At 41.0% G+C, this 10,678-nt stretch overlaps 1 protein-coding gene across 1 annotated transcript in view; it reads right to left on the bottom strand.

Moving 5' to 3' along the window:
• Positions 1–6,850: 6,850 nt before the first annotated feature.
• Positions 6,851–10,678, bottom strand: part of ephb2b (eph receptor B2b) — a 139,162-nt gene continuing 135,334 nt past the window's right edge. Inside the window, exons 17-18 of the mRNA XM_058055940.1 lie at positions 9,787–9,928; positions 6,851–6,870 (exon numbers count right to left, since the gene is read on the bottom strand). The gene's annotated coding sequence lies outside the window, so the exon portion shown is untranslated. The remainder of the gene's footprint in view (positions 6,871–9,786; positions 9,929–10,678) is intronic.

Below are 10,678 nucleotides of genomic sequence, written 5' to 3'. Positions count from 1 at the left end.
TTGTGTGGATGGAGCAGGTTTGTGAGGTATGGGGGGTCAAATTGTGGAGATTTGTATATTTGTATATTTCACTAAAATTTTCTTTTTTTAACATTTTTTTACATAAATCAATAACTGTTTACAGAAGATTAGTTAGCAAAGATTAGTTAGCAACCAACTGCACGGCGGTCGAGTGGTTAGCGCACAGACCCGCTAACCACACAGAGCTATGTGACCCGGGTTCAATCCCACCCTTGGCCATCTCTGTGTGCATGTTCCCCCAAAAACATGCTAGGTTAATTGGTGACTCCAAATTGTCCATAGGTATGAATGTGAGTGTGAATGGTTGTTTGTCTATATGTGCCCTGTGATTGGCTGGCGACCAGTCCAGGGTGTACCCCGCCTCTCGCCCGAAGACAGCTGGGATAGGCTCCAGCATCCCCGTGACCCTCGTGAGGATAAGCGGTAGAAAATGAATGAATTAGTTAGCAACCTCTGACATTATCCTGCAATTCATTCTGTATTACCACGCCCTGTCACTCCTCAATAAGACATTATCAGCCTCTAACCAGGACAGAAGATGACAAATTACAATGCAGATTGCATGCACCGCTGTCCTGAATGGGCTTTGAAGTGATGGTTAAATGGAATTACATTACAAGATTGTTGCAGGATGCCTTGGCTTATAAAGGTAGTGTTGGACAATAATGATAGGTTTTAAAAAAATCTCTGTGTTTTGAGCTTAGTGTTTGCTTTGAGCTGGTGCTTCCCTGCCAAGTCCAAAGAGACCAATGGATGCCATGAAGAAACAGTCAATTGCAAGTAAAGGGTTGTTATCATGCAGGACAGCACATTTCCCAGGCGTGTTTCTTCCTTTTGATTAATTGGAAGCCTATCCGATACTGGACTTGCTAATGTAGTAGACGGAGGCTCACTCAAAAGGGTTCCTATCAAAATGCAGCACGAGTGCCGCTACAGGCAGACGTAATGAGCGTGCTGTTGCCGAGCGAACCCTCGCAGCTCCCCAAATGAGACCTCGTGAGGCCTCCCGACAGCCTTTTTAGCGCAGGATCGTTCAGGTCAGTTATTTCTGCAGCTCACTCGGCGCAGAAACAGTTCACCATGCACATTGCTTGGAAATTCATGAATTTGGTCTTTTCTGCATAAGTGAAGCGTTAAAAGTCTGTTAGACATCATGACCTTGCTGGCGGAGAACCATCAGTCAAGATTTACCAAGCTGGTGGCAGGCTAGATATACGTTCATCAAGTGGGAATACGTATATTGTCATGATATTTGCATGTGTGGAAAGAAATGAAAAGTGGAGCTCGTCAGTCAAAAGGGGAAGTTCTGTGCATGTAGAATTCGATAAAAGAAACAGACAAATGACGAAAATTCATCATGGGTCAAATTTTGGCACATGAAAAGTTGATTTTGTTGCATAACATGAAAACCTGAATGCAAATGAGGTAATTAGATGACATAAATAACAATGTGTCCCTTTTTTAACAAACATATCAGCTTTAATTTAAAGATAGGGGAAAATAAGTCCCCAAATTGCTGTTGTCACCAGTTACTTCTGTTGTTACCTGTATTAATGGTGAAGTTGTTTTTTACAGGAAACTATTTAAAAGGGAGGGAAACAGGAAAACAACGGGAAAAAGGACTAAAAGTGAACTAAACAAGAAAACGGGTGACCTTGAAAATCAAATTGTCTCACATAAACATACACAAATACCTCATTTATTGCTGTAAATTGGTTCCAGACCAATTTCCAGTTCAGTGAATTTCCACAAAGTAGGATTCCTTATTATTTTTATTATTATTTATTATTATTTATAAATTTATATATTTTTTATATTTGTATAAATGTTTTAAATAATTTTTATAATGAATTTATATATATAATAAATGTAATTTTTTATATGTATATATATATATTTATATTTTTGCAGTTAGAGCATAGGAAACACAGAGCATATGTCTTTTTTACTAAAGAAAACAAACTTGCAGTTTCACTCCAATACTGTCAACAGCCAGCAGCAACACAACGTTTTGGCATGACTACTATTTGGATAAAAAAAACAAAAACAAAGTCAAAGTCAACAAGCTACCTCAAAAAGTGTTTGTTTACTGAGTTTTAGCGAGGAGCACTATTGCCAACTCCTCAGCAAGAAAAGATGTTGTCCTAGAAGTTGCTACATGACCTCATAGGGTCATTTGCATATTATTTGCATATGATGTAACAGATGAACAATGTATTTAAACAAATGCTGGTCTTACACAAAATGAATGGAAGCCAACACAGTAGGTTTGTCAACAATTGCTGAGTCAATGCAGGGGCCCCCCGGTGGTTAGACCTGACCCCAGCATGACGGCTCTCTCCCACTGTAATTAAGCACCTCCCATCAATTATGGACGAATGTCAAACACAGCATGATGTTTAGCCTGCTAAGCTTACGACGTCCTATAGACTCCTGACCACAGCAGGGTAAGGGGATGGAGGAGTAAGCCCGGTGACAACAGACGGGAGGATGTTCAGAGGAGCCTGCTGCAAATGTCACTTTGCCCCTTTCAACGCTTCCCAGAATGAGGCGGCGGCGTGCTGAAGATGCAGCAGCAGCTGTCATTTCTTTAAGCCTTCCCTTGACATTTGGGGATTGTGGGCACCTTGCCCCCACGCCGCTACTGGCGGCAGGATGGAGGACGGGCTTGTTTGAGTGGGATTGCTGTGGATGAGCACTGAGTCCAGTGACGGACGTTTTAGTGTAATTCAACACTACGTTTCCACTTCAGCGTGTGGCTCTTTAAAGCTCATAGCCTTTTAATAATGCTACGTTGTCTATGTACAGCAACAACACACAAGTAAACAGTAATTAACACCGCTCAATGTGTTCATTTAATGACCCAGTCATTGGGTTCACGTACTGTTTATAAGTTTATTTTATACTCAGCTCAGCGCTAATGAATACATTGTACACTGTTGTGCCGGTAGACCCGCCCACCTCTCTTTCTCATTCGCTCGCTACATTCTGTTCCATTCATTTACGGATGACTGGCAGTCCTCTTCAAGTCTAGTGTCCTTTGGGTTTTTTCTCCTTGAGCACTAAGCCCTCTGGGTAATGTCGTACTCAACGACATTTACCAACACAGACTTTGTGAGAGGTGCTGCCACCAACTGTTTTGGAACAAATAAGGATCCAGAAGCCATGCCGACAGAAATCGAGCATTTCTGCTGCTTACCATTGATGGAAGGTCTTTGAGTATCTGGCGAGGAGAACACTGCTCTAAGATCCTGCATCGCAACCAATTAACAATTGTTAGCACTAACAAACCCTGCAGTGCTGTGAACCTTTTTCCACCTACCCAAAATCAACTGGGTTAGGGTTAGGCACCCCAGACCAGTTGGACCAGACAGACCAACTGTCAGATTACTACTTGACATCACAGCCATACATACACAGTCAATCTACACCAGAAAAGGAGTTCCTCTGTGTTAGCTCCTGCAATGACAATGTTGTTATGACTTGGTTTATATGCAGGTCACAGCATTTAGTGGAGTGTTGTCTGCGGCTTTTGGAAATTTTTTGACAGGTCTATAAAGGCAAAATAAGGAATACCATTATGTGCATTATTGGCTTCTTGAGGTAGCAGTTTTCCCGCTGTTTAGAATGCTCAGAAAAGTCTGGAAAGGTGTGTTCTTGTATCACAAAAAGACTGAATGATGGGCAATCTTTACCAAAAAAGTGTTTTTTTTTAAGCTACCAATTCTAAGCAGCGGACAGTCATGTTTCAAAGACACGAAAACAACCCAAAAGGATGCCGCATTGCAATGATGCTCTTTCTTCATACAGTATGGCTAACACTGTATATTAGGTGTACCAGAGGTACAATTCAGTCTGTTATGGAGTGTGGTATGAATGGTTGTTTGTCTATATGTGCCCTGTGATTGGCTCGCGACCAGTCCAGGGTGTACCCCACCTCTCGCCCGAAGACAGCTGAGATAGGCTCCAGCACGCCTGTGAATGAATGATTGGTTTACTGCCACAACGGTGTGTCAGGGACTATTGTGAATTGTGAGATGCAATAAAACATGCAATAAAAGCCTGTTGTTGCAGCGATCAAGTCTGGTGCTTGTGTGTCTCACCAAACAGCACATGAATATTACTGACACATAATGTTCAATACTACACATTTAGCAATTTTATGCTAGGAATAACTTAATGTAGGCAAAAAATACATAAAATTTGGTGAAGAACATGATTTATTATTTAATATACAGTATATTTGAAAAACAGTGATAGATTGAAGTCGAGAAACTCGAAACGGGAGGTGGTGAGTGATGACTATAACACTAAAAACGGACCTGTTGTCACCGATGGTGTTTTAAGATGTGGTCCCTTTAGAAGATTTAGAAATATAATTAGGATGACTATTCCGGGCATGATAAGCTGAGCTCAGAGTCCAACTTATGTCCTTTACACTGATCATAGCACTGTACGACAGATGTTGAATATTGATATAGAATATTGATTGAATCCAACCATTACCACCCAAAAAGTCTCCATCAGAGCTCAGGAGTCGAGACGGCGTAACGACGAGTAATGAGGACCGTTCTAAGCGTTCCACATAGAAACCCCATTTTGTCCACTGTCTTTTTGACAGGCAGTCACGTTGTCCGCCACTTGACGACGCGTATGGCCTGTCAAACTGACTGCATCCCTCAACTTTATCGAGCGCCGTCTCTCGCCTTCCCAGTCCGCCGAACACCATCGCTCGCCTCAACTGCCAAGCCGAATAAGATGGTTGGGTGGGTTTTGGCTTCAATAGAGGCTGCTTGTTTTGTAGTTTATATGGTGCGCTTTTTGTTTTTCATTGTCAAATGTGCGGAGTGGGGGGGGGGGGGGTCGTCCAGGCTTCCTCAGTTAGCTGATCAATACATGTTCATGTTTGTTACTTTGCTGTCATACCCTTGGACTGGACTGACTTGCCTGAATACAAATGTGTTTAATGATGCTCTACTTGCTACGTAAATGACAGGAGAGAGCAATGTAAACATGCGTTGTGTAACAGCATGTGGGTCTGCAGAGCGCCATTGTGGACATGCACCACGTGTTCTGTGACGACATAGCCCTCAGGGTTCAGACGCATGCAAAAATAGATCTGCTTTGAATGACGGGCTGAAGTGCGAGCATCTGTGACGCGCACGTGATAATGTGCACGATTACATCCCGCGTGGTCGTTTTTTGTCCGAGTCAAGCGTTACATGCAGCTTGATGTGTTTGCGAGGTGCCAAACGAAGTGTAATGTGCTGATACAGCGGTGCAGAATGTCGCCTGATGACCTTGTCAAGCCGCCAGAGGGGGGCGCTGTGATTGACGGGACGCACTCCTCAGACAGCAGCTGTCTCACGCAGCTCGGCTGCTGAAGCGAAATAATGTCTCCCTGGGACGGGACAGGACATGTCCCGGTGCATTTCGTCACCGCGGTAGGGAGATGGGACGACAGCGTGGTGGACTGGAATTGTGAATTGCAACTTTAGCCAAAGGTCATCAGCAACATCTGGACACTGGACCACAGGGGTCGCAAAGGAGAATCTAGTTTTGGTCACAATATTACTAACCCTTCCAATCATTAAACAATAAAATATATATATGCCTCTTCTGAAGTAATACGTTTAAACACATTGTTTTCTCTTTTTGATATACACAACTAATCAAAATTTAAGGACTGGTTGAAAAAATGACCATTCTTGTTAGTCACCTAAAAAATAGGTTTGCACATGTTTGATGCCAGTTTTTCCAGCGACTTCAAGAAACAATACAAGCAGTTAATGTTTGCAAAATACAAAGAAAAAGAGTCCTGAACTCATTCTCTTATGTATATTGGACTTTTACTTATTATACTGTTATATTATGATAATGATTCATGATTATTTATTATGATTGTGGACAACGTTGCATTGTTACTATTACTTTGTAACTGTCCTATTTCGAACTGTAATGTGTAACTGTTACATCACCTTGTTATTTGTTACTATGAAATACAGGAAGTGAATAAATGTATTGCAATAGGGGTGAGAGGTCTCACTCTCTCACATTTTGTATTTACTGAACCTTTGTGGGCGAGTTTAAGAGCTAATAATAAAGGCAAGTAAATGTGATTAATTCTGAGTTAACTATGGACAAAAAGTGATCAATCACAATTAAACATTTCACTCTATTGACAGCCCTAATTAGCGTACATTTTTGTCATTTTACCATAGTACTTTTCTTTTAAAAAATGTTGTTTCGTTCCGGTCGACCCAATCTCGAATTCGAATGAATTCTCCGTTGTGTATCATCATGACTAAATCTACATCGATTAATGGCTGATGAAAATGTTCTAAAGATGGTACCTGGAATGTTCTACTTGTGCCCACTTTGGTAGAATGCAGCATCCAGCCACGCATGGCATCCTCCAGAGGTCAGAGGGCAAGCCGGTCCAGCTGAGAGGAATGGTGACATTCCGAGGTGTGTGCCAATGGGCAGGAAGGCATGCTGGGTGGAAGGACAAAAATAACACTCATCTGAATCCCCGCATTCTCTTCGCCACAAACAATTTATCTCACGGCAAGCGGGCACTCGGCTGGGTCGGCGAGGATACGTGAAGACTGATGCTGGGACGCCAGGTCGGAAATGACGTGTCCAAAGGAGGGCGAACTTGTACAAACTGCAAAGTCACCCTGACTGTGAGACGGATGGAGGCGGTTGCCAAGGTGATGTGAGCAGGAGGTGTGACCTCGGCTACATGGAATCCTTCCCTCCTTCTCCGCCTTGTGATTTTCGCATTTTGGCACCTTTGAACTTCCTGTTCCTCACAAGCAACATGTCAGGATGTTGTGTCAGCAACCACTGAGCACATGTACACACACACACATACACACACATACACACTCAAATGAGATACAGTAGATAGCTAGATTTCAAGGTTTCATGAATCGTAAAAAGGTGAAACGAGTGAGATTCATATCTAACTGCTGTCACATCACACGACCTTGTGGGCTAACTTAATGGGTTACTCCATAGAGGATGTTGTTTATAGAGGATAAAACCTGCTCCTGGGGAGTCCAATTTTAGTGCCCCTTAAAATAAATTAAAGGAGGAGGCTTCCAATTAATGCAACTATTCAATTAACGTTCGAGTCTCCAATTTGTTCCTGGTTGTTCATTCATTCATTCATTTTCTATCGCTTTTCCTCACGAGGGTCGTGGGGGGTGCTGGAGCCTATACGTATGCCGAAGGTTGTAAACAGTTTTAATATGCTTTAACTATGAAAATATTCTATTTATAAATACCAAATCCTACTTTGGGGAAATTGACTGATCACGGTTGGGTGTGGAATGAAATTACCATAATAAAGAAGGAATTATTGTACTTGTTAAACAATGACCATGTAGTCAAAGATGGCTACACTTTACTTTTACTTTATTTTACTTTTCTTTAATTTTATCATGCACATTAGCTAGTTCCATCTCTAATTGCAAAGTATTCACATTAAACATTATTGATTATTATTCATTCATTCATTTTCTACCGCTCATCCTCTCAAGGGTCACAGGGGTGCTGGAGCCTATCCCAGCTGTCTTCAGGCGAGAGGACTGGTCGCCAGCCAATCACAGGGCACATATAGACAAACAACCATTCACACTCACATTCATATGGACAATTTGGAGTCGCCAATTAACCTAGCATGTTTTTGGAATGTGGGAGGAAACCGGAGTACCCGGAGAAAACCCACGCATGCACGGGGAGAACATGCAATCTCCACACAGAGATGGCCGAGAGTGGAATTGAACCCTGGTCTCCTAGCTGTGAGGTCTGCGCGCTATCCACTTGCCCCGTTCCTGGTTGTATGGTTTAGAAAAGCAAATAACTGGGGTCTCAGCTGTGGCTAAACGCTACTGGATAGCAAGTGTTGCGAGTGGCCAGCCTATAATATCTACCTCTGCATGCACTTTAAAATATCAGTATGGCTACTCAGCTGTGGTGTGAAACACATGCATGTTACATGTGTTTTATTATTACAATGAACTCACCACGGCTATTAATGCTGGCTGAGCACCTTACCAACATTACAACATTGGTTCTATTGCTCCTGCACTGGCCAGTAAACTATGTTTCTTTTTCCACTTTCTCAGGCACTAATAAATACCTCTTATAATAATACAGTGAGTTTTCACATTTGGGAAATAACAGCCTCGATCCAATTATCGCCTCCTTCCAATTAACACCTCATCCTCACATCTCAACGTTATTAAAGAATAGTTTGATAAGATCTTTAACCATACACTTGAGGGGACACAATGTTATTGTTTAGTTTATTATTATGACTTTTCAATGTCCTTATATGCTGTCTTTCCATCATCCTGTAACAGGTACCTATTCTAGTTGAGGTGGGTATTGTGGTCTGTACAAAGAAAGAGGACAGACTGCTTTCGTACATAATACGTCCTAAAACGAGGGAGACATGGTGGGAGAAAGCGCCGGCCATGCTGGCGCCAATCAATCATCTCAGGAAGCGTGATGGCCCTAACGTCACGTGGAAGAAAGACTGAAGGTGAGCCATGACCTTTCCCGGCTGACGCTCAGACTTAATAATGTGTTGGTACTGCAGGGCACCTCAAATATTCCTTCTTCGGTGTCTCTGCTCTCGGGAGAGAAGATATTAGCTGGCATTTATCTGTCTTCTCGCCATAGCCTCGCCACTTTCATCAGCTCTCACTTGAGGGAATGTGTTTGTTTAGGTCTGGGAAAATAAATGTCTGAGCTCCAAACAAAAGTGATTAGTGAAGGCATCAGAAGACCTTCAGGGTATCTGGGGAGCCTGGTGTGGGACAACACTGCCCCCATGTGGCGGGTTGAAGATGTGTGATGAACCATACACAAAAAAGGCCATCTGTAAGCAGAGATGTCTGTCATTGTTCATTTCAGAATGATTTTAACTGATTTAAAGGGATTTATCTGAATCTTTGATATGTAGTAGTATGACATTCCTATCAGCAGTATACCTGTAGTGCATCAGTGGTGACTTAATGAACCGACCTTTGTCCCGTGGTCGGTTTTTGGTGTTTAAGAGAGTAGCTCAGTGTAGTTCAGTGTAGCTGGTGAGGTCACTTATAATAACAATATTCATTCAAAAGAGAAATACATTTGCATCACATGATAAATAATATTTATAATATTTATAATATTTATAATATTTATAATATTTATAATATTTATAATATTTATAATATTTATAATATTTATAATATTATTTATAATATTATTTATAATATTATTTATAATATTTATTTATAATTATTTTTAAGCAAAAATGTCTGAATCTATTGGATAAACAGATGTGATTTTGATGTAAAACAATATAATTAAATATCTTCAATACATTACCTAACTAGCTTAGTTATATAAATGTTTAGAAAAAAAGAAATAAGTTAAAAGGTACATAGATCTTTTAAAAAATGATCTACAAATTACAATAATGAACAAAAGCAACGCTGTTTAATTGCCGCTAGAGGGCGTACGAGCTCAATTTGTTGTGAGAACGAGTTGCAGAAATGGCAAATGAAAAGTTGCAGCAAGGCAGCATGAATGGTTGAAGGGTTTTATGGTAATGGTTATGGTTTCATTTCATTTGAACATGGATCAAGTTAAGAAGGAATACATAACATAATTCAGCTCACAGCTCCACATGTCCAAAAGGAGTAGTGTTATGTAACATGACATGAGTGTGTTATTTGTAGTTTCATATGCTGTCGTTGGACTCACCTGCCATGAAGATGAAGATGATGACATATAATGATATGTTTGCTTCTTCACTTCCCCTGCAAGCAGGAAGCGAATCTGAAGACCAGATATGTTGGAAGGCAAAGACGTTCCCCCGGGTCGTACCATGTGGTACATTATGTGCCTAAATCAAGTGGGTAAAAATAAAAAAGAGATGGTGAGATTTTAAAAAATAATACAATTCCGGGACTCTAAAAGTAGTTCACGTCACTCTTCATCATCGTGAAAATTTTCATCTTAGTCACTTGATTCCTTTTTCATGAGGCAAGATACTTCTGGAACAAAATCATGTCATTTATTTAGTTTTTTTTTTTTAACCATTAACTCATCAACAATCTTCTAGCATTTACTCTCAAGTGTCGTCAAACATCTTTCCAATGAAGGCAAGCTGTGTTTAAAGCGGAACCACATCACGTCTTACTGCACTCTGGTCTCGTTTTCCATCATGTTAGGGAGCAGGACACCATGACGGGATGACTTGTGACACCTCTGACCTATTTGGAGTTCTCCCAACTCAACATGAACTCGGCTAGGCTAGTGCTCTGTGGCCTTAATGTCCTCCATGGCCTCTGGAAGTGTTTTTTTTCTCTATTGGAACATTGAATGCAACACTCCACACAGCTAGATGGCAACAGGGAGCTTTGCATTGCACTATTTAGTAAATGTAAGCACAATGTACAAGTCAGGAAAATATGTTTAGCACTAATAGAATGTTTTATGTCCATTATTGCTATTTTGAATTAAAATTAATTTAACATGAATAGTAATTTTCTCTAGAAGCCATCTTTTCAGGCTGTATTAATCTGTCTCCACGTCTGCAAATTTTAGTACATAGATCCTCTCATTATTCCCAAAGAACTTGTCTGATCTCTTG

The sequence above is a fragment of the Doryrhamphus excisus genome, chromosome 18 (genome assembly GCF_030265055.1).
Source record: "Doryrhamphus excisus isolate RoL2022-K1 chromosome 18, RoL_Dexc_1.0, whole genome shotgun sequence".
Taxonomy (NCBI): domain Eukaryota; kingdom Metazoa; phylum Chordata; class Actinopteri; order Syngnathiformes; family Syngnathidae; genus Doryrhamphus; species Doryrhamphus excisus.
The sequence above is the reverse complement of the archived record's forward strand: the minus strand, read 5'-3'. Positions and strand labels throughout refer to the sequence as shown.